This window comes from Phlebotomus papatasi, chromosome 3 (assembly GCF_024763615.1).
Source record: "Phlebotomus papatasi isolate M1 chromosome 3, Ppap_2.1, whole genome shotgun sequence".
Taxonomy (NCBI): domain Eukaryota; kingdom Metazoa; phylum Arthropoda; class Insecta; order Diptera; family Psychodidae; genus Phlebotomus; species Phlebotomus papatasi.
In genome coordinates, this window is record NC_077224.1 from 25,437,782 (window position 1) to 25,462,564 (window position 24,783).

Sequence of the window (24,783 nt, forward strand, 5' to 3'; positions counted from 1 at the left end):
AGGAGCATCATCTCCACGAAAGAGATGTATCAAGAAATGCCTTGAAAGGCTCCCGGAAAGTCCAGGGAATGAGCGAATCCGCACGTATTTGGAGTACCGAAGTCAACTCACTTTAATGAATGATATGGAAAGTTTCCGGGCTTCTTGTGATATTCTACGTTTCCCTTACATGAACAGGAAGAGGACTTGGTAATATTGGTTCATGAAATGAAGAACAATCGGCATCCTGTTGAGGCGGATAAGCTGTTCAAATTTACAGCTAAGCTGTCCAAATTAATAACCAAGTTGTCCAAAATAAAAGCCAAATTCACCTCTACATATCAATTAATTTTTAAACGTATTAAAACTAATTTTAGTAAAAACAAAGGCAATAAATCCTTGCCAAGTTTCTAAACAACCCTTCTGAAAAGAGAGTAACAAAAAAAGTAAATTAGTGTTGAAAATATCGCACTTCAAACTTGGAACATCGATGCTTATAAGCAGACTGGGCAAAATTATGAGCCCTTACCCTATTGGTGGTTTATTAACTTTTGATCAACTCTTAATCCGTTGCACTGTGAGTATTTTGTCTGGCATTTGGTATCACTTGACTCACCCGAGATCTTTTGTCTGATGGGATTCTTCCCATGTCAAGTCAGATTCCAATTGTTCTGTTTTACAAAAATAAGGTCTAAATTCAAAGCAAGACAAGTTCAAGTCCTATAGAAAGTTAGACTTGGCTTATTTGTAAGTATCTTAAATCTCTTACAAGTCTGTCACTTTTACTCTCAAAGGGTAACATTCTCAATTAAGAACTTATACAAAGAAGCTTTAAGAAATTTACTGGTCTTTAATAAATCGTACTTTTAGATTTTTTCAAGGGAACATGGAACTGAAGATGTTTCTTGGGTGTGCACGTGATGGATGGAGTTGGTGAGGAAGAAAAAATGAGAAAAATTCCTCGACTTCCATCTTAATCAAATAAAGTTCTATATATATACATTATAAAGTAAACAGACGCTGAGTATGTGAGACTAAAAAGGTGTCTTGCATAGGGAATGTTCTTCCTTGAATATCCTCTTTGCTGAAAATATATCTCAAGGCATAAAAGTAAGTCTTGCTATTAAGCATTCTTTGTGACAAGTTGACAGAGTTTTTCCTCTCAGAGAAAATGCTCATCTTTCAAAACATTCCCCTCTATTTTCATATACCTTTCCCACCTTTTCTTTCTGTGTCATCACATACGAGATGCGGAAGAGTCTTGTGAAGTGAATTTCCTCGGCGGCCACACAACTCCCCAAGTTTCATGAAAAGTTAGTGCGACTATTATCAGGAAATAAAAAAGTTTAGCAGGAAAGAAAATTTCTATTAATTGAGCCTCGGTGCGCTGGAGGGACTTGTTATACAAAGTTGTTTCAATTAGAACATTTTTTGGATTTGAACTCTTTTTTTTTCTTAAACTTCAACAAAAGCTCAAGAATTTCTCTAACAACCCGGTGATTTGATAAATAAGTAAAAAAAAAATCTCTGTGCTGAATTGAGTCTGAAAGAAAATTATGACAAATTGCTGAAGGAAGCAATATCACGGAGATTTGAATTATATAGAAGGTATTGATACGATTTGCTGGATAAAACATACACATTCGCTCCCGAAAAATATTTCTTCACCTCCTTTTTCAGGGTTATTTTATTTTATCACCCCCTTAAACTCATATCACAGTCATATACTCTTCCCTGAGGCATTCATCTTTATATTTTATCATCACCAAGCATTTCGTCTCCCAAATGAATTGTAAAGTTCTAATGTTGAAGTTTTTACGATGAATTGCATGAGAAAATGTATGCATTCGATAAAAAAAACATTTTAGTTGGTAAATGATGCATCATCTGGGAAAGCTCAAAAGTACACCATAATTGGTTGCAGTAAAATTGTCCAAATCGTAAAATTGATATGAAAACTCTTGAGCAAAACTTGTATTATAAGAGGATTATTAAGTAAGAGATTTATACTTCAATAAGCGTCTCTATGGGAGAGATTTTTCATTATGATGTGATTGAAAAATTGCTTTCGGAAAATGGGGCACTTAAGTCAATTTTTACGGCTATGTAAGTGCATTAAAATGTGTGGTTAAATTTTTAAGCTTTAGGGGAAATCTCCTCCCTTGGTTCTTGTATGAATAACCATTAGTACACTGTGCTTAACATAATGTGTCCCATGAGTATAGTCAAGTATATGGTCAATATAATTTATTTATTACGGAGGGTGATGTTAATTCACCAACTTAAGTTAATTACTTTACAGTCCTGACTACAGCTCAAGATACCATACTCAGATACTTTGCGAAATGCTCGAACTCATGACATAGATGGTATACATCAAAAGTACTTTCACATCCTTTACTGTTTACTGGTTCACAAATGATTTATAGAACCGATTGAATCACTTGAGAGATCGTTCAAAACAGCTTAGGAGTAAAAATTATTTACTGGTTATCCAGGTTATGAACCTGTTCATTACTGGTTCAAAACCACCGGTTACAACCAGTTCAGACTTGTCAGAAATTCCAAGACCTTTCCATCGAGCCAAAATATGATGCAATTCGATCGATAAATGCGATTTCTTGAGCCTTTTTAATCTATAACTTTGAAAACCCGTTTTCAGGAATGATTCAACGGTATTTTGGTATAAGAACGAATTGTCAGCCTGGGCAATGTCTAAAACATATACATAAATGGAAAAAATTGCACGACGCGTTTTCCAGCAATCCCAAAAATATGATTTTGGAAGGGGTTGGGGTTAAAATGAGGGCTATGTTAACGATCCTTAGGTCGACTTATGGAGGGTCGTTCGAAGGTCCGAAGTCTCTATCTCTAACCATTTCGCCTCTACAGCTGACGACAGCCGGACGGACAGACGCACAAACAAACAGAGCTCTACAGAGACAGCTGTGTATTTAATCCCTTAACTTTGAAGTGTATTTATATTCCTATTCCTTACCTCCTAAGGGGTCGTATTTAGGAAGAATTTTGGAAATCTGAAATTTGGATTTTTTAAGTTACGCTGTTTGTCCTTCTGCCCGTCGGACAGGTCTATAAATCAAACGGTCTGAGATGGAGACTTCTGACCCTTGGGGGACCCCCTCCATAAATCGGCTTGTGCAACATTAATATGCCCTTAATTTTCCCGGACCCCTCCTTTTCCTATCCAAAATCATATTCTTTTATATGATTCTTTTTTCATATAACAATTTTTATTCTAATGACGGTTTTCAAAGTCAAAACCTTTATACGCTTTAGACATGTATTTCTTAACTAATTTTTCAAACTTTGTGCTCATTGCATAGGCCTTAGAATTTCGGACAAATCTGACTGCTTTCAATTGGTGATGAACCGATAGTGAACCAATATGAGTAATTTTTATCCGTAAATTATTTATATTGCTTCAAATTTATTTGGGTGATCTTTTGTACGATTTATAAATAAGATGTTTATAGAATCTAAGTCAAGAGTTCGAACATTGCACAAAGTATGAGTCGTTTTGCTATTCCTTTTACATTTCAAGAAATCGGTTCAGTGGCGCAGTTAAATGGTCCTGAGGTTCTCTTGCGAGGCGTAGAGTGATCCATGTGACAGGAAACTGTGCTCCGGTGAGCAGGATCCACTTTAAGGTGCGTAGCACCGCTTCAACTTAAACTGGAGGGAAAGAGTTATTTGTGGAGCGGTAGTCCGACTCATGTAAGATCTCTGGCAAGTTGATTGAAATCCAAGTGTTTAACTTCTTAAACCGAAAATAACCTTAAACGGTTTTCGGTGCCGACAAACATCCCTAAAAGCGAAAATCTCGAAAGACAAAATCCCGAACTCCAAACTCCTGATATGCCTAAACCCCGAAAATCCAAAATCCTGAATGGGTCGAAATTCTGAAAGCCAAAATTTTGAATGGGTCGAAATACCGAATTGGTCAAAATCCTGAACGTTATCTCCCCAAACGCCAAAATTCCGAAAAGCTAAAATTCCGAATGAGTCGAAATCCTGGAAGCCAAAATCTTGAATGGGTCGAAATACCGAATTGGTCAAAATCCTGAACGCTAAACTCCCGAAACGCCAAAATCCCGAAAAGCTAAAATCCCGAATGGGTCGAAATCCTGAAAATCAAAAGCTCAAATGAGTCGAAAAATGGAATTGGTCAAAATCCCGAACGCCAAATTCCCCAAACGCCAAAATCCCAAAAAGCTAAAATCCCGAATGGATCGATAACCTGAAAGCCGAAATCTCGAATGGGTCAAAATCCCGAACGCCAAATTCCCGAAAAGCCAAAATCCAGAATGGGTCGAAATCTCGAATAAGTCAAAATATCCAATTGCTCAAAAACCCGAAAAATCAAAATCACTAAAAGCTGGGATTTCGACCCTTTCAGGATTTTGGCTTTTCAGGTTAATTGCTATTCGAGATTTTGACCTTTTTGGGATTTTGGCATTCGGTAATTTGGCTTTCGGGATTTTGACAGAGACCCATTTTGGAATATTATTTACGAAAGTCATGCTTAGCATGAGAAAATCCCCCAACCTCCTGTAAACCATTTATGGGGACATGTATTCTTGAACCCACCGTACAACTATAATAAACTTTTATAATGTGGCGAAAGCTTTTATATTGCATTAAATCACCATGACTTTTTTATATAAACTTTAAAGACGTTACTCTTTTGTGCATTTTACTTATTGTGTGTGCCAACTTGCCAAGAATAGCTCGGAAAAAGAAGACTGTTTCTGACGGGAGGTTAAAAAAGGAATCAGACCCAAATATGTCTGGCGCTGATGGGTGGATATGGAAAATTCTTTTTCACCAAAAATTTCCACCCGTACCTCAAGATTTTGTTTGAGTGGCGGTTGCAGCAAATTTTGGGGAGTGAAAACACATGACTTCAAGAGGAAACCGACTATTTGGAAATTACCTTTTGGAATTTGATGTGTCTGCCAGGAGAAAATATTGCGAATTTATGGATGAATGGGAAGAGTTTGGTTAGGTTCGTCATTTTCGCGAGTTGAATTGAGAATGAAGGTTTGAATCTCAGAGTCGATTGGTATGTCAGAGACTATTTCAGAAGGGTAAATTGATAACCAAGAGCATCAAGAAGAGATCTCTCCGTGAGAAAGTGCTGTGAACAATAACAACTCTTCGTCTGTCTTACGATATGCGATGTGATGTACCTAATCTAATTACAAGATTATCTCTTCAGGTGTATATAGCAAAATGCCACAGACAGACTTCAATTATGCCGTCGAAGGGATGAGCCCTCTCTTCAAAATTAATGAAAATCAGCAACTGGAAGATTGTATATATGTGCGAGAAAATATCAATAAATTCCCTCCTCCTGCTGATCATTTCAAAAGCTCAACCTTATTAAAAATTTCCATGTCAAAGGTCCCTTTTTTCTCTCTATTCTTTCGAGCTTTTTTTTGCTGGCGCAAAAGTTTTTTATTTTGTTGTAAATCAAGCTCCGAAGAGTGAAACGCATCACCTCTTCACCATCTCTTTGGCTTTTTCCTAATCCCCTTTCACTTCGATATACCCATTATACATGACACTTTGAGATTCCATTACGATCTAATTTTGTCCCTTCTCCTTGGTATCTCACCGAGGAAGGCACGGAGTAATGACGGTGGAAAATTCTAAAATCGCGGCGGAGGTAGATAAACAAGGTGAGAGCTTTGTGTTAGGGTTGTGTACGAGAATTGAGTATGAATATCAATTTTGAGAGATTGATTAAAATCTTCACGGGTCATCTATAAATTTGAAGGCATTTATTTGAAGGGGGTTTAACACTCCAAGGCACCAATTAATTAAGATTATTACAAAAAGCTATTTGTAGATGAAATATAAATTACCATTGTAAGTGCTCCGGAAATATATTATGGGGAGGGTCACTGAAAATTAGAAGTCTATATCTCTTACCGCGTGACCTCTATAGGTTACTAATAGATAGGCAAAAAACTAATTTCTAAGTCAACATTTATCTTGTTGTAAAAATGTTACGCCGCACATATCAGGAAAGTAATTATTTATTCACCTGAATCACTTCTTAGTGAAATATAAGGCTTTCAAAAGATTCGAATGTTAAAAACCAGAAGAATATTCAATACAAATAACGTGCCACGGAAATTGAGAGGTTTACACTGATACTAGAGGAAAGTGCGCTACTTTCGGATGACTCAGGCTTTAAACAACTGTTCCTAATAAATTTAAACTATGGCTCTTTTCTGAAAATTTGTGTCATTGGACTAGCTATTAAAATATAACATTATAATGGGTGAAATCCATTAAGAATATATTGAAAAGGGGTGGCAAACCTCCCAGGCTTTGCAAAATGCTCGAACTCGTGACTTAGCTGCCAAATCTAAAAATTACTTTAGCATCATTTACCGTTTTCCGGTTCTGAACTGATTTAAACCGATTTGTAAATCACTCGGAAGATCCCACAAAATAATTTTAAGAGTAATAAAATTGATTTTTGGACGAAAATTACTTATCGGTTCATAACCAGTTCATTACCAGTTCACAACCGATTTGAATGGATTTATAAATTACTCAAAATATTGCCTAAAATAACTTAGGTCTAATATAGGGTAAAGTGATATAATTTGGAATTAGTGTTACAAGTTGGACAATTCGCCGGTACAAGTTGGACATGGCTTTGTTCTTGATAAATACAGTACAAAATTCGTTTTTTTTTCACAAGGAACCAAATTATAAAACTGAAGCATTAAAAATATAAAAATAAAAATGAAGTACTAAATTTATCAAGACAAAAAGCCCTGTCCAAATTGTACCATTGTCCAAATTATACCACTGTCCAGATTGCACCACTTTACCCTAATTGAATTTCGAATTAAATAAAAATATTGAATTGTATTCTCGGTCTTTTGTGGATAATTTGGAGTCAAGAAACACGATATAGACCCTTTTTAAAAATTCTCTATTTCTTCCTCTTACGACGTTTCGGAGATTGGTTGTCCCCTTCCTCAGGTATGGATAGGTATGGGGAAGTTCTTATTAGGTTTCTGGGGAATCACTTGGACAATTACATACACTTGGACTTCATAAATCACTTTCTGGGGCGATGACACCATTTGGACGGTTTGACACAGAAATCAAACGCAGGAGTCAAACCGTCCAAATGGTGTCATCGTCCCAGAAAGTGATTTATGAAGTCCAAGTGTATGTAATTGTCCAAGTGAATTCCCGAAAACCTGATAAGAACTACCCCATACCTACCCATACCTGAGGAAGGAGACAACAAATCTCCGAAACGTCGTAAGAGGAGGAAGTAGAGAAGTTTTTTTTAAAAAAAAGTCTATATCGTGTTACTTGACTCTAAATAAAAATAGTTTAGGTTTATTAACGGTTCATAATCGATTGGAACCGGTTGAGTTTTGTCGAAAATTCAAAGACGTTTCCAATGAGCTCAAGCATGAACCCATTTGTCTGATAAATGCGCTCTCTGGAGCCTTTTTTAACTTTTGACCTTGAAAACCCATTATTAGTAATGGTTCAATGGTATTTTATGGTCAATTGTTCACCTGGGTAATCTCTAAAATGTAGACTCCATCAATTTTTAAATTAAACACCCAGAATAAATTTTATGAACATTTATTTTACGTCTGCTCTCTTAGGCGTCCAGTCCAAGTCTGTCTGTTCTTCGTTTTTTCGTCCGTCTTCGTCTGTTCTAATCGTCCTCTCGCGGCAATTATTCTAAGTATTGTCCGTCCCGTCCGTTAACCACAAAATCATATTCAAAAATGAAAAAAAATCGCACGACGTATTTTTGAGCAATCCCAAAAAACATAGTTTTGTATGGGAAGAAGAGGGGTGGGGGGAAAATTAGATACGTGTTAATGATTCTTGGGTCAACTTATGGGGGGGTCCCCCTTAGGTCTCAAGTCGCTATCTCTAACCGTTCGGCCTCTAGATCTGACGACTGCCGGACGGACAGACGGACAAACAGCGTGACAGAGGGATTACTGCTCTCTCTGTGGAGCTCGAGCAATAAAAATACAATTGTGACCCTTCGATTTGAAAATTAGTAAAATTTTTCGATGAAAAACATTGAAAAAATTAAATATTATGAGAATGTTTATGGCATGGTTTGACGATTCCAATCCAAGAAAGTATTCTGACCATTCTTTTCTTCCTGAAATGTATCATTATATAGAGTCAGAACTGTTCACAGTCAAAATTTATTGCTTGGGTATTCTCTTAAGCTACTGCCTGATTTGCAATTATTAAATCTCAACATTCTTTCTTAAATGATATTTCATTTTATGGTGTTTCAAACATGAAAATTAAATTTTCAAAAATATGTAAATGAAAGTTTAACCAAATTTCTATCTCAAATCGTTTGACTTATAACGCTTCTGTAGAAAGAGTGCTAATGCTTTGGGAACTGCCAAGATTTCGAGCAACAAAATAAGTGGTTGTACACAATTTCTATATAAACGAGTGTCCCTTGTAGGATTAAGATAGCAAATAGCAAGTCAATGAGTTTGAAACCTAAATTGGTAGAGTTCTAACAGTGACAGTGTAAAAGATGGAACAAGAAAAAACCAACGGAAATTATGTTTACAATTAATGACTTCATGGAGATCTACGCCAGAGATGGGATTTGTTCCAAAATATATTGCTATCCAACAACATGAATTGGCATTAGAATTTGATTGTGGTTTTAACACGAAATAATCTCGGTTTTGATGTGATTTGTTGCATGAGTGGGTGGATAACTTCCATGGAAGTGTTTCGACGTGATCTATAGAAAGTAATGCATAGAGGGGGGGATGAAATGGGTGAAAGGTTGAAATGAATGAGTCTCCCTGGGTAACGATAAGTCTCAAGTTTTCCCTTCGATATGTAAATGTTGGTGATTTTGTTGCAAAAGGGCATCCAATGTATTAAACATACCTGGAATATGTAATGTAGACGGATGTATGACTGACATTAACCTGGCTTGAGGGCTTTTTCAGACTCCAACTATCTTCGTCACCATCATCCGGAAGGAAAGTCACATCGAGAGAAGGAGAGAAAAGGTTGAATTTAGACATCAAATCGCAATTTAATATTGTCCTCTTTAGAATAACTCTATTGACTTACCACCTACATTTTGCAACTAGTGCTACAGAACTACATTAGCTTTTGTGCTCTTTGTTATCTACTATGCTTTTATAAATAGTTCTAAGTATATGGAGAGATCCATTTTCGCCATGCAGAGTGGTTGTAAATTATTTTGCACACAGAAATTATTCATAAATATTTATTCGTATCTGCTGCAAACATTTTTCCAAAATAACATCATCATTTACGGCAAAGAAAGGAATATCATATGCTCTGAAATAGCAGAATTTCATATTGCATCAAATATGTTGAATTCTTCTTAATATATATATAGAATATTTTACTTTCCACTTCAAAATATTTTCAGCGGAAAATTTATTTTAGTAATATTCTATTTAATTAATAAAAATCACAGAGAGAAAGTCACAATAATGGCATACTGTCAGCAAAAAATATAAAATAAACTGAAATTCGAAGAAAAATTGCTATCAATTCAATACTGGTCCATATATATATATATATATAATATATATTAGAACAGATAGATTTGTCAAGAATTGAAAGACTTTTTCAACGAATCAAAACCCGTCCTTTTTTTAGCTGAGAAATACGATCCCTCGAGTTATTTAAATCTTTTACCTTGAATAGCGAGTTTGAGGAATATTTCAAGAGCATTTTAAAATATTTGAAAATGAAAAGAAATTGTAAGAGGTTTTACGATTTATTTAAAAACTTAATACTTTTCAAAAAATAAAATTTATCAGATTGATTGAGAAATAAGTTCTCCTGACGACTGGTGTAATTTTAAAATTCTATATTGAATAGTTTTTCGGTAATGGACGAAATATTCGTTTTGACTTATGTCCGAAAATTAAAAAAGTCGGAGAGCCGTTTTCGATATATAGAAAAATAGGGTTTAGCAGGGGCACATAGGGGAAGAAATTAAGTCTATCCTAAAGATAATATAGACTTACTAAATAGAATGGTTATCGAAGATCGGAAGTCAATATTTCTTACCATATGGCTTCTAGCCTTGTAATAAGCTATTGGATAAATAAAAAGGTTTTTTTTTCAAAAAACTTGTTTTTAAGATAAAAAGAGAAAGGTCGTGTTAATATAAAGGTTTTGGTAAAATGATTCGAAAGCCTATTTATATGAGGCTCTCCAGAAAAACCGGAAGTCGTTATCCCTAACCGTTTGGCATCTAGTTGTGGTTAAATCCAGACGGACGGATAAGTCAACGGACAAGTAGATATAAGTACCGTCGTTGCGGGTGACTTTGCACTCGTGGGGTGACTTTGCACTTTGCTGTTCGTGAGACTTTGAATAAATCTAGCACTTATTGATAGTCTTCGCCGATCCGGTCTACTATGTCAAAGTATATAGGGATATGTTAAGTACCAAATAAGGTACAATGATCCTCAAAAGGATTCTTGTAGTTTCAGTAATAGTCGATGAAATCTAGGTAAAGGTATTTTGCCAAAAAACGACTCCGTGAAAAAGTTATCTGAAGCTGCAATTCCAAAATCGATTTCAGAGTAGTAAATTGTCCAAATCTATTCTAAATTTATCTGGCTAGAATAATCCACTTCGATTTTGTTCATTATTTTTATTAAAATACTTTTTTTCACTACAATTTTCCTAAGACCGCATGATTTGCATTATAAAATTGCATATAATGGTCTTTCTAAAGCTTTATTATAGAAGTATTTGGTTAAAAATTATCCAATTTTTTGGTAATTTAAGATAAAATGACCAAGATCTACAAGATGGTGGGGTCGCCATTTTGATTTGACGTTTCTGTCCGCCATTTTGAATAACTGTCAAAACAAAAAACTCATCCGATTGAGCTGAAATTTTAGTATGTTTTACCTGATATCAAAACCTTTTCAGATCATATATGAAATCTGACCTAGGTCAAGCGATTGTCTGGATACTGGAGCTATAAAATCAAAATTTTGACATTTTCATGAATACAGAACTACGGAGAGCTTCTTTTATCGAAACCAACACAAATGAGATGAGATCTAAATAACAAACAAAAAGAGAAGTAATGTTTTTCTTCAGTAATGTTTTACAGCGTCTTATTTGAAGGTCTGAACAAACTGGTTTTACAAAGATGAAAAAATAAAAAAGTAAATAAATGTGCTTTCATTTTTTTTTAATTATGTAAGAGTAAATAAATATATAAAATTAAACTCTCAACCATTTTTAATGGTTACTGAGGCATTTCGTTTAGGTTTTAAAATTCAGAATTAGAAAATGGATATCGCCAAAATATGAACATTTCAAAATTTTAAACTTTGAGCCTCTGTATATAGGTAAATACTTGACGTAGACTGGAACTCAGATACGTTCTGAAAAGGTCTTGACATAATCTACAACATACTAAAATTTCAACCCAATCGGACCAGTTTTAGGTTTTGACAGTTATTCAAAATGGCAGACAGAAACGTCAAATCAAGATGGCAATTATGTCATCTTGTAGATCTCGTGCATCTTACCCTTAGATGTGAAGATCTTCATAGTCGTTTATTATCAGAAATTGTTGATTTTTTAGTATTTATTAAAAAGTGCAAAGTCACCCGCACCTCATCCCACGTGCAAGCCTTTTTTCTTGATTTTTTTAAACATAGTAAAATTTTATAAAATTAATGCTAGTGGAACAAAATCCATTCGTTAACAACTGAATACAAATAATTTTATTCAAAATCCCCCCTCCCTTCACTTTAACTATCCACTTTTAGAAGGTAAAGTTGAAAAACAGCGAAAAAACGTGCAAAGTCACCCGCAACGACGGTACTTCATAAGTTAATTTGTTTTCGGTTATTGTTTGAATTAATAATGAACAGAAAGGAGATAGACTTATTCCTCTCGTTCAGTAATAACCTTCTCGATTTGAAAGCTCTCTCAGGATGAGGTTTTTTCCGTACCGATTCGAAGGTATATCAGACAGAACTTACCTGAAAACCCATTGGAAGTTCGAACGTTTGAACCGACGAGTTACACAAAAGTGGGCAAGTTCATCAACAGGCCATTTATTAAAAAATGCAATTTAAACGTTCTGCTATCATGAAATTCCACAAAAAATATACAAAAAATCACTTTATGCAGCAAACGTTGTTGACTTTATTGACGATTAGATTGAAGTGTCAAGAATATTGAAATTTGAAGAGGCAGAACAATCATCGCTAAAGCGGTGAGTACATGAACTTGCATTTTAGGCTTCCGGTAGATTTTCGAATAGGTTTGGCTTAGCTCTGTCTATTTGAAAAGATAACACTGAACGGAGCCATTATTCCCAAAATCTCGTTGTGCAACATTTCGTTCATATACCGTAGAAATATTTCTAATAACGGATTCCTCAAATTTTAAAATTGAAAAGACTTTAGAAATCATATTTTTGAAGCGATTTTGACAGGTTTTACTTCATTTGAAAAGTCTTCAGATCTTTAATACTGTGAAGTTTTCGATTGGTTGTAAATCGATAACTCAAAAATTAGTGAACATCAAATTAAAAGCATTCCTGAAAGATATGACAATTTGCTACCTTTTTCACATAAAATGTTAAGTTTTTAAAGCATTTATCTTTTTCTGAGACGTTGTCTTAGGACCCTAATAGACTCAGGCTGGTCCTCGAGAATATTTAGCCTGTAAAATTTAACAATAAAGATTTATCGCAAACTGTCATTTACTTAGGTCTTAGGATCATCAGTTAGAAGTTCCTTCCATAAATTTCATTTACCTAATCCTTTATTATCGAATTTTGAAAGCTAAATACTCTCGAGGATCAGCCTGTGTCTATTTGAGCCTTTAGGCCTTTCTTTTAGCTCATCTCTGTTCTAATTAGACTATCCAGTAGGGGAATTCTGTAACGATATGACAATGTCATATGACAAATGTTCGTAGTAAATTCGAGAACAGAATAACACTAAAGGCCAGTGAGCATCGAATGGTCATTACAAGAGAGTCTCTGAAGCTCTTGGTAACTGACATAAATCAGATTTTCGATTAATATTTTCGAATATACCACATAATGATATTTAAATTTGTCATATGACATTGTCATATCTTTACAGAATTGCCTTCTAGGATTAACTATTTTTAAGGAGTGTTGCTTATAACCTTGTAAAAATTTTATCGTTTTTTTTCTATAAAATCATTCTTAATACATTTTAAAATGAATAATATTATAGAGATTGTTTGGAGTAGAATTCCGGCCACTTTGAGTGGATTTTAGGCCACCTTTGTCTGTTGATTACCTTGTGTGAAAAAATGGATAGAAAATTTCAAAACTTCATACGGAATAAATTTAATATTTAGTTTAATAACATTTATTCTTTTTTTGGGCATTTTACTACTTAGGAATTGTAAAAAGTCTAAAATAAATAAGAATTTAAGAAAAGCGCGGCCTGTGGCCGAAATAGTAAACATTACCTCATTAAAGAAACGTTCACAAAATGTCCATTTCTTAAACGAAATACATAATTCAGTTGGAAAATTTCACCCGAGATTTAAAGAACGATTCACTAAATAACATAAAGAGAAACAATCTTAATTGACTACTAATCTATTTTAATGAAAAACCTCGAATGAAAATTATTTGGTCTTCATTACAAATCATAGGACTACAAGAAGTTCCGCTTTCAAAGAAATTCTTAGGACCGGAAAAAAGCCCGCGAATTCACTCCAGTGACACAGAAAAATTGCATACCCACAAGATAGGTCTTTAGAATTTGTTACGGAAACGCTGTGATGTATGCAAAACGTTTTCGGCACCAATTTTTCAGCCTATTTTCAGCGCCAATGGTTCATATAAATTGTTTTTCAAATTTACTGCGTGAAAAAAAATTTGCATATATTTAGGAGGGTTTCGAAAATTATTTTATAAATTAACTCCCAATAGTAGGCAATTAATATTAAATTCTTTCAACCCGTTTTCACTTAAGCCAGAACTCCCTATACTAGCAACATAAGCGATCTGTCACATTTCTAGTAAGACTCTTTTTACACTAAAGTTTCTATAAAATACTACAATTTTAATTCAAATTATACCCAAAATTTCAACGGTTTTTTGTGTCATTATATTCTAGAAAGGTTAATATTTATAAGAATAAAAATCCATTGATTGTTCGTAGCCTTCGAAGATTAACATAATTTTAATTAATTTAGTTGCCTGGCCGAAGTTAGACTCAAAGTGTCCGAAATTTAAAGTTGGCCGATATTTGGCACATTTACCCTATCTTTAATCAAGTTTTTAAATATTTAAATAAAAAGCAATCATTTATGTTGTAAATGCATTATTTTATTAAATTGGGTTTCTCTTCAAAGGACTACTGCATTTAAGTACTTAAGAACCAGAGCAGTTTTGCAAAGAGAAGATATTAAAAGCAATAGGCGAAAGTGCCCATGCTTGATGCCATTTAAAGCTTCGTAATGACTAAATTTTCTATGTGTCACAATATATTATGTGACTCATCGCAACCATATTTTAAAAATTATGGGAAAATGGCCAGTTTTTAAAATATATTACGGAGCTACGTTTATTGAGAAACATAGGAAAAATTTAGTCATTACGAAGCTTTTAATGGTATCAAGCATGGGCACTTTCCCCTATCGATTTTTTTTGGAAATTTTATATTTTTTGCTTATTATTTTTAATTAATTATTTCTTTGACAAATTTACTCAATAATGTGATATTGGAAAATTTCAATTTAAATTCTAAGAGCGTAAATTCACTGCGACTATTTCAATTTTGTTAATTTCGTAAATATTATATTTCCTTTATGCAGCAGCTTGTCCTTTGTGCTGTTGCATTGTGAATTTTAATGCGTAGTAATTCGTAAGGAAGTTTAGTGTAAAATTACTTTTAGAAACTTTTCACTTGCATTGAAATATATTGACATGGAAATCCTTCCAAGATGCATGTAAGACTTTTGTATTATTTTTCCCCTGGAGCAAGAAATGCTCTTTTGCTGTAAAATGTCCAACAAAAGTTTTCCACTTAAAATTCCAAAAGTGTAGAGGAGATTAAATGCTTAAGTGTAAGATGGATGGTGATATTTGTAACTTTTCATTGAAATTTCTTCAACCTAGGGTGTCTGCTTCTTGGAAAATGCTATGACAGAAATGAATATATTATGCAATTAAAGCTATTGCTCAAATATTGCAATATATAATGCTAAATAGTTTAATCTAGACAAGTAATGTTTCTTTGCCATATTGGAAGCTATTTATAAAGAAAATTTGCATATGTAGCTAATGTGGGAAGTTGTACGTGCTCAAAAATATTACATATTCATGGTATAGTGCACAATATTTTGCAAGGGAAAGTAATTTATTTATGGAAAGACTTTGATTAGTGTTCGAAGCTCATCATGCTCGCTCTATTGTTATGTTAGTCCTTGAGAAGTGCGAGGGTGGCATGACGGCCTTTGAACCCAAAATCTAGACAAGGGTTTAGATGTATGATACCTCAAGTATAAGTTACTAGGAAATTCAGAGCTAGACAATCCTAGTGGAATGAATGAATCAAATGAATATTGGCTGGATGTTTCTTGTCATTTAATTCAAAAGGCCGAATGTTGAGGTTGGGAGACTGCTGTGAAATTTTCATTGAAAGGACATTCTGACCTCTTCAACAAGAACCATCAAAAGCTATATAAATAATACACAAAGAGCTTATAGTTCTCTATCTGTAAAGCCTTCATTAGTATTTATGGGGACTTTTCATGAAAATACCACTAATTCAACAATCTTATTTGACAGTAAAACTTAAAGTTCTAATTACTAATTTTTTTTAAATAAAGTTTCACAGGTTCCCTTCCATATTATGCGTCCATTGGCCTCTTAGAATTCATGACAATTTTCTATTATCATCCATTTCTGAAAAATTAGTACTCAAAGTTTTCCCATCTTTCTCATTAATCTATTTCCACTTTTGAAGATTCAACCTTATCTTTCCAAAGAATAGAAAAGGAAAAATACCAGATCAAAATTTCGTATTTAATTTCTATTAGGGGAAGATATGGGGCTTCATTGAAAACGCTTTTTTTGTATTTCTAAATGAAGCTGGACCTAGTCATAGGGTAACTGTACCAGATTTCGGCAAAGCGCCAAAGTCTTAAGTTTGAAATGTAATATTTTTAATATAAATTGTTTTTTTTTTACTTCTTTTTAAAGAGTGCCGCAATTGAAAGCTTGTCAAAAAAAGCTTTGTTTTCTTTAAAATTATTGTTGATACTTTTTAAAATGAATAAAATATAGACATAGCTTTGAGTAATATTTCGGCCACCTTATTCTCATAGTTCCTTGCCCTCCTGGAATTCTTAAATGTCTTTTTCATATCATCTCGTTTATCGAAGCGATACTTTTTGTTTGCGTTTTTACATTGTACAATCTCTAGAGCATGCAAGAACTAAAAAATCATGGAAATTTGAGGAACAAAAGAAGTGGCCGAAATTGCAAGCTGGACGAAATTTCGTACAGTTACTCTAATTTGATTTACATTCACAATAGTTTTGCCTAACTAAATCACATTTTATTAAAGCACAGCTTTCTTAAAAAAATGCGCAATAATAGGGTATTCAATAGAGCCCCAACTCATAGCCGTACCTCACTGTATATAAATAAATAAACCAGTTATAATGAAATCTTCTAATGAAATTACTGATATGCTAAAAAAAATCCTGTCAGAGAAAAGCACCCAAAACCACTATGAGAAATATCTGAATGATATAATTTGTTAATTAAAATTTAAAAAAAAAAACATATTCATATTTCGGTAACTGAAATTTGAAGTTATTAAAATTTTAATGAATTTGCTCATCATCTCACAAAAATTAAATATCGTTGAAACGTGTAATTTTTATATTTATTTTTGAATTTATTTGAATTTCAAGCTTAATTAATGAAATTACCGAAATTATTATTTTTCAGGATAGAGAAACTCTTATCAATAATTCGGATACTATCAAAATTATGTTACGCATTGATTTACATTTCCAAACAAGCTCTCCGATAACCTCATATATTGAGTAAAGGTTTAAACATACTGACCGTTATATTGTGAAAATTTTGTAATAAAAATCACACTTTTAGTGACGTTTACACATACTAGAGAAATTTACAGTAGACTCTCGCTAATTTGGGCTCTTTTAAGATCAGACTACTTTTTAATTCGGGCGGCAGTTAAATTTGAAAAAAGTTTATCGACATTTTTATTTATAATCTGCAAAATTCTATTATCGGAATGTGTTTTTTTGACAAAATTATAATGTTCGAATTTGTTTAAGAATTTCGATAAAGTGTGTTGTAAGTTTTGTCAAAATGATGGGGCCCCAATTGAAAGATTCGGAACACTTTGAACATCAGAATGACAAAATGATTAGTGGAGACACATACCGTAAGTGAATAAAAACTCTTATGTACAAGCATCAAGTTTCTATTTTATCCCTCAATTGATAAATATAATGCTTCTTTGTGTATTTTTGAAAGTTTATCATGTGAGTTTGGTAGTTTTTAAAGAATAAAATAAGGTCATTATCGAGAGCGTAATTAATCTGATGCTTTGGTATGTGTCTTGGCTTACTGTGAACATTTTATTCTGCAATACTTTCTGCTATTTTGGTTGTGTGATCTAAGGTTTTTATCTTATTCCTATCCATAAGTTTGGTAGATCATACAAGCTCTGTATTTGTAATTTCTTTTCGATAAATGATAAATAATCGATGCTCGGTGTGTTTGCACCTTTAGCATGGTGGAAAAAGTAATTAACAGGAGTGGTATAGATGAGCGAGTTTGAGGCTTCACGACGTAAATCACACATGTGAGAACCATTGATAGAATTATGGAATGTGGATAGTATAATTTTAGAGCATCCTCTTCATCCTATAGCCACAAAGATTTGAGTATGGCATACAGGAGAAATGGAGGAATGTATATCTCCCTTTCTGCCAGCAGTTCAAGGCAATTCAATAAACGGTGTTGAGGGGTAGTGAAGAAGAGCTTTTGAAGTTTCCATTGTTAGCAATGCATATTTGTGCTGATGGTGAGCATTGTGTAGGATTGTGGGTGGTAATGAAACATTGGCATATAACGATTGAAGTAAGGTAAGAGATGGTGCAGTTCCAGGAAATTGCGTGGACTACCGGTGACTCGTGGAAAGTTACAAAGTGCCTTTTTAGCACAAATAAAAAAATTGATCAATCAATCTCCTGAGAGCAACTCAAGATGTTTCACTTGCAATTTGTCATGAGGACGTATCCTTGATGGATATAGAAATCCCCCTACTTGGCCCATTGTGACTCTCAAGAATTTCCCAGGAGAGGCGATATGAATGTCAATTTCAATGAGTTTCGTGCTAAGAGGAGCGCCTGTTTTTGCGTTCATTTCTTTCGCAAGTTCATCGACCCACATATATCTATTATCCTCCATATCCTCCTAGTCATGTGGAAAATCAAATTTATCCCCCTAACACTGATGGTTGTATGCTTTTCCTCGAGAATCTCCTTCACCAAGGATACAAGTTGCTGGTATATCTCTGGAATCTCCGTCTCAAATGAATTACATCCGACACAATGGTAACCTTCGGTGTCTTGAGCATTGTATCAGTACTAAATGTATGTTATGTTTAGTGTTGTGATTTTATGACAAAAGCTAGCAAAATGCGACCCCATCCAATGTTTATGCAGCTGCGACAAAGAAATTGTGCCATTACTTTAAGATTTTCCATTGGCACTTAAGGGGGAAGGTCATGTGATGGTTGAGAAAATATACTTTTTTATTGGGTTAAGTAGCTTTTCTTCTATTACTGTTCTGAAGCAATCTTATACTAAATTGAAGGATAGATCCCTTAATTTGATAGAAATGAAAATATGCAAATGTTTTATCTCACTCTTTCAAATATTAGGATATGTACGATGTCAAAGTCGGAAAACCGAATATAGATTTTTCGTTTTACAATCAGATTTTTTATGGACAGCTTTCGGTCCTCGAGTAGGACCTTACTCAGGGCATCCAAAACTAGGACAACAATTTTGACATAAAATTTCATTACCATGAACTTTACATGACAATTTGATGGAATACTGACTCAATCTATAAATTCTAAAGACAGACTCGATCTTTCATTTCCCGTGGAGATAAAGCAAAAATAAAATGTTGTGTCACAATTTTTCTCCTTGTTTTTGATTCCCTGTAGAGGGTCCCAACCAAGGATCGAAGTGTTGGCGATAAAAAATTGATTGTACAATAGTACATAGTACAAGAAGTCTAATATGAAATAAAATAAGATCACAAACATGCCCCTAATTTTACCATCACCATTCCCCTTCCCGTTCGAAACTAAGTTTTTTTTGGAATCGCTCAAATATGCATAGTGCGATCTTTTTTTTAATTTTGGACTTTATGAATTACTCAGATGGACACTTCTGTCGTAGACGAAAATATCATTGAATCATTCCTAATGACGGTTTTTCAAGGTCAAGGGTTAAAAATTATCTAGGGAGCGTATTTCTCAACTGAAAGGTATTTGGAAATTATATTTGGACTCACTGGAAAGGTCTTGGAATTCTTGACAAGACTGAACCAATTCTAATCAGTTATATAAACCGATAATAAATTGATTTATAACCGTAAAGTAATTTTTATCATAAAAGCAGTTGTATTATTCCTAAGCTATTTTGGGCGATTTTTTTGAGTGATTTAATTGGTTTAGTATATCGATTGTGAACCGGTAAACTGTAAAGGATGCCAAAGTACTTTTAAGGTATAATGTCTAAGTGAGTATTCCACAAAGTTGAGATGCTTTTCCATCCTTGTTTTAGATATTTGGAACTGAAAAATACAAGCGATACAGTTAATCTAAGTAAAATTATTTAAACACCTTTTGGCACTTTGAGAAATCGTATCGTGACGTATTCGCACTTTATTTCTCTCGTTTAGTAACAAAACCTTCCCGATTTGAGAGCTTTCTCCGTTTGGGGTAGTTTATGCACCGATTCGAAGGGATATCACAGAGAACTTACCTAAAAACTCGTTAGAAGTTCCAAAGTTTAAACCGAAGAATTACACATGCAAGTTCATGAAAAGGACATTTATTTTACTGAAATTGCAGTTCAAGCGATCTGCCATCTGGAATTTCGACAAAACTGTGCAAAAATTCACTTTTTGCAGGAAAAGTTTACGTTTACGCACTATTGTTGACATTGTTAACGATTGAAGTGTCAAGAATACCGAAATACGAAATGGCAGAATAATCAACGGCGAGTATATGAACTTAAACTTTATGCCCTAGACACACTTACGACTTAAGTCGAGAGACGACATAGTTGAAAATTATGGAAATGTAGTTTAATCATTATTTCGAATACAATTGCGCTAAGCCGTTTCTCGGCTAATGCTCAGGTCTGTCAAGGCCCTTAGGCTTTCGGTAGACTTTCGAATAGGTTCGGCATGGTTTTGGAGTGGCTTTGTCTCTTCTAAAGGTTATTACTGAGCAGAACCATTTTGTACTATTTTGGATACGAATAAAATTCTTCAATAAAATTTAATGTTTTGATGAAATTGCCAATTAATATTCCCTGTTGAACAGATATTCCTTCTATTCTAGTAAGAAAGTTGCATTTCTCTTGCCTCAAAATACACAAAATTATATGTTTTCGACATAAAGGTGTCTACACATTATAAGAAATTTCTATCAAAAATGAGCTTCAAGAAGTGTTCTTCAAGAAAATTGCCTACACATTGGTGAGAATTTTTGACAAAAAGATGGATTTTTGAAGAAAATTTGTCTAATGTGTAGACAAATTTCTTCAAAAATCATATCCAATTGAAGGGAATTTCCATCAAAAATTTTTGAAAGAAATTACCCGCTACACATTGGAATAAAATTCATCAAAGTCATTCTTGACAGAATTCTTGACAGAAACCATCACGATTCAAGATTGTTTTTCACGAAAATTTGTTATTTTCTGCTGGAAAAAGTGAGAAAAACGTTTGGTGAAGTTCCTTGGGATAGTATTTAGTGAATTTCTGAAGAAAATCTTCTAAATATGCAAGGGAATAGTATTTTTCTGGAGATGTCGTTCCTGGTGGAATCCAACCCAGCCTTTGAAGGAATATTTCCTGTGATTTTCCTCCAGAAATTGCCGGAAGATAATCCATTTGTGTATTCTTGAGGTGTTCCACAGTACAGTGGCCTCGTACTCCATGGTTTGCAAGATGGATGGAAAGGAGAAAATTCACGGGCACTTTGGAATCTCTATATGCCTTGGTTACCAAGGTTTTAAGGTTTTAAGGATTTTACTTTAGTTTTTTTTTTATTTCTCACCATCTTTTCATGCACTACTACTCAAACTGGGAGTCCCACGGAGGAATCGAAGGCCTGTGGTTATCCAGTTCTGGTGTTCCCGAAAGGAAGCAATCCCACATAATTCCTAGTGGTTGAGAAAGTGAATGATATAAAAGATCATTCTGATGTTCTTCTGGGGGTTCAAGTGATGGCTTCTGGTAGCTCCGGACAGCTCTCGTTTGCATTGAGATCTCCTCGGTGGCTCTGGTTAGCTCTTGTTTTAATTGGTAATCAAGGCATATAGAGATTCCAAAGTGCCCGTAAATTTTCTCCTTTCCATCCATCTTGCAATCCATGGAGTACGAGGCCACTGTACTGTGGAACACCTCAAGAATACACAAATGGATTAACTTCCGGCAATTTCTGGAGGAAAATCACAGGAAATATTCCTTCAAAGGCTGGGTTGGATTCCACCAGGAACGATATCTCCAGAAAAACACTATTCCCTTGCATATTTAGAAGATTTTCTTCAGAAATTCACTAAATACTATCCCAAGGAACTTCACCAAACGCTTTTCTCACTTTTTCCAGCAGTGAAACAACAAATTTCCGTGAAAAACAGTCAGAAGAGCAAGAGACTTGGAAATGATGGCTATCTGTCAAAAAAATTTTTGATGGAAAATAAAAAACCCAGTGTGGAGGCATTTTTCTTCAAAAATTCCTTCAAAAATATGAATTTTTCTTTAAAAAATTCTTGAAATAATTCTTGATGAAATCAGCTCCAATGTGTAGACACCTTAAGACAAGGTTCCTATCATTTACAAAATATTAGATGAGCACATATATTCTGTCAGTAGAAGAGGTTGAAAGTTTGGAGTGGTATATCTCAGCTCCTGATGAATATAATTGGATGAGTGAACTATGTTGCGAGCGCAACATATTTAAATTTAAAACTGTGGAGTGTGTTGCCCTGCTGAGGCGACGAGGGCGCTAGCGACGAGGAGAGGAGGTAGAAAAATCAGTAGCAGCTGATAAGAAAAAGAGCGCCAATCGGTCTCTTTCACCACTGACCGCCGAGGAGGCAACATCAATCACCTCGCCCATCTCCACCAGCCCAATCCCCAGCAGCAACACCATCATCACCACCAAGCATTGAAGCCACTGAAGCCACCGGGAGCCCCCAAGAACACCAAGCCCAGTGCTGAGCTTTCCGGAGTAACCTCTGCCACATCCACCTCTCCCAAATTCCCATCTCAACCTCCGTGGGAGTGTTCTCACCGGAGAACACAGGGGAGTGTGGGACATAGTCCTTGCCCCGAACGTGGGAACTGAAGGAAGGAAGGAACGGAGGGAATTGAAGGGAGGAATGAAAGATTTTTCTCAATATTTTGGCGCCCGACGCAAAAGGAAATCGTGAGTAGATTTTCAAGTTTATCCCATGGTTAATTTGCCGGTTCCCCAGAGTTCATTGACCTCTTATCAGTGCATTTTTGGTGATTTTTGCAACTCATTAGGAGTGAATGCGATTGACTTAACGGTGGGGTAATAAAAAATTTGGCGCGTGGAAGAGAATGTTAATTTGTTACTTGTCGTCGTGTAATTTATTCCGTATAATATTCTTTGTGATTTTCCGTTGGAGATTTTTTTTTCTTTCGTGATTTATATCTCCATTGGGTGTAGTTTTCTGGATTTTTCATCCATTTTCTCTGGAATAGGAGGGTATTAGGATATTTTTCTTTCTTTTTTTCCCTTTTTGGGAGATTTTTTTTTTCTTTTTTCGGCTATTTTTACCCCCTTTTGGGGAGTTCTCTGTTAGAAATGGAGGATTTCAATCCAAAATTTCTCTCAGAAGAACAACTGGATTGGGAATTACAGGCCAGGGGAATTAAATGGCCAGCTTCATTAGAAGAAGCCCGCGATCTTTTAAAGGTTGCTATTGCTGGCGGAAACCCTTTATTTCCCGTTGAAGGCGATGCTAAAAAAATTAGGGATGACACCTTACAAGTTATTAAAAAATTTAGAGAGCAAGTAGGGAATATCGAGGTCCTTTTTTCGAAGCAAGCTGAGATTTTCACAATGTTTCAGCACATCGAAAATAAATTAAAATTCACATCAGACCCTCGAGATCCCAAAAATGCCCTTTATGGTCCTGCTCTTGCTGAACTTGCAAATTTTAGGCAACAGTTCAGGGAACAGTTGAAGAATTATGCTGCCTCGGGAAAAGTGGGGGGTGCTATTCCTCGTCCTGCTTCACCTGTCCAAAAGACTAAACGTCTTAAAAGCCCAAAAAAGTCCCTATTTTCGGACTGTTATGTCCAGGAGAGGAAGAAGGTACCATTTGAGAAGCCCACATCTAAACTTTCTGCCTCCAGTGAGTCCCTTGTCCCAGAATTTCTTAAGCACCCACATCTGAACCTTTCGCAAGACCGTAGGGATACTTTCGACATCCCAAATATTGGATCCACGGTGTCTCAGCCTCAAGATAGGCCCCAATCCCAATTTGTTACGGTTGAGCAATTTAATGTTCAGAATGCTCAAATAAAAGGTCTTGAGAATATCCTGAAAAATATTCAGGATTCGATGGAGCAATTGAGACTCTCATGTGCTGGTAGAAGATCTCGATCCTCCAGCAGATCCAGTTCTGTCCATTCTGGGGAATTTAGGGATTCTCAACCCCAAAATTTGTCACGCCACTACCCGTTTCCTACACCAGCTCCACGTAGATTAAAACCCCTGCAGTTAAAGGACTGGGGAATTAGGTTCTCTGGTGACCGCAAGGGGAAAAAGGCCAAAATCTTCTTGCGGGATGTTGAGAGAATGGCCATGATCCAGGGCGTTTCTCTGCAGGAGGTGGTTTGGTCTATAAGACTCTTACTTTCCGATGGGGCTGAAACGTGGTATGATTCCTTTTCGGAATATCTTTTAAGTTGTACGTGGGAGGAGTTCCGCGAGAAATTTCTAAGTGCTTTTTGCAATCTTGAGAGCGATTTCGCTATTAGGAAGAAAATTGAGGATCGAAAGCAGGGGGTGGGGGAGAATGCAGAAGTCTTTCTTGCATCCATGTTAGCTCTCTTCGAGGAGTTGGATGAAGAAATTTCGGAAGTCGAGAAAGTTCGTCTCATCCGTAGAAATCTCCATTACTCTCTGTCTAATGCTCTTCTTCTATATGAAATCCCAACATTAGCGGAGCTATCCCAAAAATTAAAACTTATTGAGAGGAACCGCTCCTATGCTTTTCTCGATCGTCCCAGAAATGTGCGATTTAATGAGATAGGGAGTTTTCAGGAATCATCCACAAATAATTCAGAGTCCCTGGCCAGGACTTCTGATCAAAGGGGGCGAAGTGGGGGGAACAATTCCTCATCCTGGGGCAATTCCAGGCAATCTGGAAGGGGTGGGGGGAGAA

The 24,783-nt window shown here is 35.1% G+C and overlaps 1 protein-coding gene across 2 annotated transcripts in view; it reads right to left on the reverse strand.

The window, feature by feature from the left end:
- Positions 1 to 24,783, reverse strand: part of LOC129808331 (uncharacterized) — a 164,024-nt gene that overhangs the window by 96,242 nt on the left and 42,999 nt on the right. Inside the window, exon 1 of one of the 2 annotated variants that reach the window (XM_055858181.1) lies at positions 8,935 to 8,974. The exons of the other annotated variant lie outside the window; for it this stretch is intronic. The gene's annotated coding sequence lies outside the window, so the exon portion shown is untranslated. Of the gene's footprint in view, positions 1 to 8,934; positions 8,975 to 24,783 lie in introns of those variants that run through there. 2 annotated transcript variants of the gene reach the window in all.